We start from the raw sequence: 5,454 nt of genomic DNA, 5'->3' as shown, positions 1-5,454 counted from the left end.
GAATGACATATTTTTTCATTCTTTTCAACCTTGATTCCGTAGGAACAAGTCAGAAAGATTGAGAAATAGAACCATCCAATTTGATTCGTTCTCAATAGCTATGAGATGACCATCTTAGGGCGATCCTTTTGTCGACGGATGCTCCTATTACACTTGTAGTCTCTAAAGGATGAGAACCAACTATGCAGCATCTACATTGAGAATTCAAGTATTGTATACGTATATTTTTTTTTCCACCAAGAACGTTTTATGAAACTGTTTGACTATCCTACTTTCATGCGATTCACAGGATTCAACAAGCAATCGATATTTCACGGTCAAAGATGTAGTACTACTTGTAGTACATTTTTTTATCATGGAAATACCGAATAGGTTCAAGAGATGAGAGAATAAAGGATAACAACCAGAAAGACTAATCCAATCCATAATGACGTATCGGAAAATGTGTTGCATCACTTAACATTCTTTTCAAACAGGGATACTCTAGTAATTTCGCCTTCTTTCTCCCTCTCCTTCCTCCTTTCTTCTCCGTTTCCGACTCCATCTCCCCTTTCCTCCCTCCTATCGGCTCCCTACACCCACCCCAACCTTGCTGCCACCAGAAGTTTTGTGATCGTTCCCACCACTGTGCCCAAACCCACGCTGCCTCACGACCGTGTCGATCTCATCATGGCAAGCACCATTTCCAAATAGAATGATGGAAACCATATCAGGGTGCTTATGGTTCTCTGTTCTTCGAACTACTCCACGACAATGCTTAATGGTTGCACAATGATGAAGCTTCTACAATTCCGATTAATCTTCGACGAAGCTCTGAGGTTATGAAAATTCCATTCCAAATTATTAGAATCAATCAGAATCTGATTCGACTGAACCAACTCCAAAATAATATATGTATAGAAATAGTATAGCTATGGAGGGAAAAAAAAAAAGCAATACAATGGCTTTGCCTTTCCGCATCGGCTACATAATACAACAGAAGTAGAGCTCCTTGATCAGGTGAACCTTTGTCGCTAATTACTCCTTTTTTAAGGAGTTTAGTAGTTGGGTTGCAAAAGCATTAATAATTTCATAATCAAAGTTAACAATTCCGCTGAATTGTGCTTCCCTGGTGTTATTGTTGGCTTTGTAGTTTTAGTTTTGATGACCATATGAAATGCGAAAGTTGATGAATGGCAGTAATGACATATATTGTGATCTACCCATCTGATAACTCAATATACTCTTACTATATTGTACTAGCATACTTTTGGTAGGACAATATTCCACCAATCTTTCCTATCATGGATACTTTCCATATATTGTACAAACCCTAGTAAACTAGGGCAACACATCTCCTCTATATAATGTAATATTCTTTCCATTGAGAGTCAAGTAATACAACACATTTTCACTGTGTCAATATGGTATCAAGAGCCTAAGGGTTCCTTTCTTTTCTTCTCTTTTCTTTGGTTCCCTGCTCCCACATGCCTTCATCCTTAGCCCCCAACGCCTCTCTCTCTATGTGCCCTCTCTTCCATGGCTACCAATCCCAACCCCAATCTTCCCCCCACCACCACCACTACCACAGCAGTGGCCACACCTTCACCGTCTCCCTCTCTCTCCTCCCCTCGTCCCATTCTTAAAAGGCCTACGTTTATTTGGCTTTCTTGATGGCACAACCCCATGCCCAGATGATGCTACTGCCATTGCTACTTGGTCTCAATAGGACTCTCAGCTTGTGAGTCTCATCGTTTCCTCTCTCACAGAGGTTGTCATCCCTGTTGTCCTTGACAAGGAGATCAACCATGAAATCTAGACAACCCTTCAAGAAACCTACGGTTCCGCCTCCTCCACTCGATTGATGTATCTGTCACAGACTTCCTTTAGTGCACCAAGGCCATCACTGATGAACTGGCTGCCACAGGTAAACCCCTCACCACCCAGGATTTCAACATTCATGTCCTGTGTGGTCTTAAGGAAGACATGAAAGAGATCGTTCCCTCCCTTTTCACCAGGACTGTCATTCCCTCTTACACAGAACGCCATGGCCTCCTTCTGAGTCATGAAAGCATGTGTGTTTTTTGCAAGCTCGACCTTTCTGATGGGGTCTCCTCTTCTCCTACTGCCAATACCACTTTAACGGTCTTCTCCCTCCTCTAGTGAGTCCAGTTCCTCCTCTGACCGTGGCTCCAATAGAGGTTGGGGGGGCATGGCAGGGGTCGTGGGCATGGTTGCGAAAACTTCTTCTATACCATCTGCCCTCGGAAAAACCATGCTGCAGCAACCTGTTACTATCGTCCCCCTACCCAACCTCCTCAGAACAACCCAAACCCCAACCCCTAGCAATATCACCCCCTTCTCACCCTCCCTTAGCGCACTATGGCCATCCCAACCTTCCCCTCTTACCAATCCCATCCTACCTGCCCACCAATACCACGACCTGATATCCTAATACTGATGCCTCCCACCATGTCACCCCTGGCCTCCATTCCTTCTCAACCTATGATACTTACACCGGTCAGGATCAGCTTCAAGTTGGCAACAATAAGGGTATTCCCATTACTCATATTGGTTCTATTACTCTCCCTTCTTCATCTCCTTCTCTCTCCTTTCGTCTTTCTAATGTTCTCTTTGTTCCGTCTATCTCTAAACCTCTTCCTTCTGTTAAAAAATTTGCACATGAGGATGATGTCTTTTTTGAATTCCATGCTTCTCACTTTGTTGTCAAGGATCAGGTCACCAAGTCGATTCTACTCTTCAGACCGAGTAATAATGGTCTTTACATCCTTTAGGCCACTCTCCCTCCTTCTGTCAGTATTGTTGAATGGACATCAATTGATGGCTGGCATCATCTCTTAGGGCATCCACATGAGCGTCTCCTCCGACTTATGTTGCATGACAATAATCTCCCGTGTCAGTCCACACGGTCGAGTCAAGTCTGTCAGGCCTACCAACTTGCCAAAGCCAGTAAACTCGCTTTAGGTCCTACTTCTTCAGTTAGTTTATTTCCCTTGGATTTGATTTACAGTGATGTATAGGGCCCCCGTGCCACTCCCTCCCTTGGAGGACATAACTATTTTTTAATTTTTGTGGATGATTTTTCTAAATTTATATGGTTTTACCCTATGGTTCAAAAGTCTGAAGTATTTCAATTTTTTCTTAATTTTCAAGCCTTAGTTGAACATCACTTTTCCCGTAAGCTTAAGTCCATCCAAACGGACTAGGGGGTGAATATCGTTCACTTCTGACCTGCAGAGCTCATCTGATTAGGTCGCATAGATCCATCTCTTTTTATTTACCACAAGGGTAGAACCTATGTGGTGCAACTCTCCCTCCTTTTGTCAGTATTGCTGAACGTACGTCGATGGATGGCTGTCATTATCGCTTAGGGCATCCACATGAGCGTCTCCTTCAATTGATGTTGCGTGACAATAATCTCTTGTGTTAGTCCACAGGGTTGAGTCGAGTCTGTCAGGCATGCCAACTTGGCAAAGCTAGTAAACTCTCTTTAGGTCCTACTTATTCAGTTAGTTTATTTCCCTTGGATTTGATTTATAGTGATGTATGGTGCCCCTATGCCACTCCCTCCCCTGAAGGACATAAATATTTTGTAAATTTTTTTTGGATGATTTTTCTAAATTTATATGGTTTTACCCTATGGTTCAAAAGTCTGAAGTATTTCAAAAATTTTATAATTTTCAAGCCTTAGTTGAACGTCACATCTCCTGTAAGCTCAAGTCCATCCAAACAGACTGGGGGTGAATATCGTTCACTTCCAACCTGCAGAGCTCATCTAGTTAGCTCTCACGGATCCATCTCTTTTTTCTTTTTCCTGAGAGCTAAGGAGGTAGCAATAATTCATGATTTTTCCCGCCTTTTCATTCCCTTACCTCCTTAGCTCTCAAGAAAAAGAAAAAAGAAGAAAAAATATGAGAGAATGCAGCCAAGGTACAATATGTGGTAGGGATGAAATAAGTCGGGTTCAGCTGGATTTCTTAAAAACTCAACTCAATCCTAAGTCCTTAAAACTCAACCCTACTAGGTTCATGCTCAGGCTAGGTTGGGCCTGGTTGAACCTTGCTGGTCTTTTTTTTTTTTAAACAAAGGGTGACAAATGTTAAGCCTATACTTACCAAAGGGGGTGGCGAGACATTAAAACTATGACCAGCACTTATCCACCCCTAATCCATAAATTGCAGCAAGCAAGGTTGTCAATTTGCTTATAATATAGACTTTTTAATCGTCTGGCATCACCAAATCTGCTAGAAATTGGGTAGGCCAAATTTTAACCCAATTCTTCATGATTTCTACTATATTTAAAGCCTATATCAATACATGACAAGAGACAGAAAGACAACCTATGCAAGAAAAAATAGTTTGGTCATTTGATTGTCTTAGCTCAATAAGTAAGAGTTTGTGGCTTGCGTAACACATTATGTGGGTTGAAGTCGTACAGACAACTTGTGTAACGCTTGTGTAACACATTATGTGGGCCTAGGGAAAGGGGAACACTATTACTAAACACAATAATATATCAAGGTTAAAATTGAGCAGGGTTGGGCCTAGCCGGGCTGGGCCTAACCTTGGTTAGGGTTGGGTCAGGCTGGGCCGGATTGACCCTCATAACCAAGTTAGACGGGGTTAAGGCACAGGGAGGGTTCGGGCCATCAAGGCCAAACTTACACCCCTAATATCTGGCATGGAATGTAAATTCAACAGTTTTTGGTCCAAGCACTCTTAGCCCTTGGATCAGTCATTGAAGGATCGGTGGTGTTAGAGGGGCTCTTTTTCCAAGTAATATTGTTCAGGCCTACAAAGAATCTTAAACAGTGATTGAACATAAAATGCTCTTCAAAGCCTTTTAGAATCAAAGTAATATTTTAAAACATTTTACAAACCACTTACTAAGTATGCCACCGAACTCAAACTTTTATCCAATCATGATGAAATATCTCCTTTTTTTATATTTCCTAATATGGGAAGTGGATTCCTTATATTACGTATTTCCATCTTATATTTACAAATAAATATTACCCACCCAATGCACTAAAATATAGCTTGTTGGCATCAATAGTTAGAGCACCAAAATTGAAAATATTCAACCACAACAATAAGTACCTTGTAGGTTTGGGGCCAATTATAAATTATTATTAAATATCTTGTTCTCAATACAATTGATAATAATCTATTCATGACTCTCAAGCGATCCAATTCGATATACGCTTTATGTTTACTCACATTTTTTGTTTAGAATAATTATTTCAAATAACACAAAATGCAACGATCATATGAATAGAATGTCAAATTTTTTCTTTAGTTGTGAACCATTTAAGATATAAATTATGGACAAACATACATATGATCAATAATTTGATGCTAAATAATTACTAAATTATTAGATTTAGTGGACAAAGACATACAACATATGATCTCATGGGTTCTAGTACTTGGATGAGAGTATGAGACTAAAAT

Source organism: Macadamia integrifolia, chromosome 9 (assembly GCF_013358625.1).
Source record: "Macadamia integrifolia cultivar HAES 741 chromosome 9, SCU_Mint_v3, whole genome shotgun sequence".
Lineage (NCBI taxonomy): Eukaryota > Viridiplantae > Streptophyta > Magnoliopsida > Proteales > Proteaceae > Macadamia > Macadamia integrifolia.
This window is presented reverse-complemented; position numbering follows the sequence as displayed.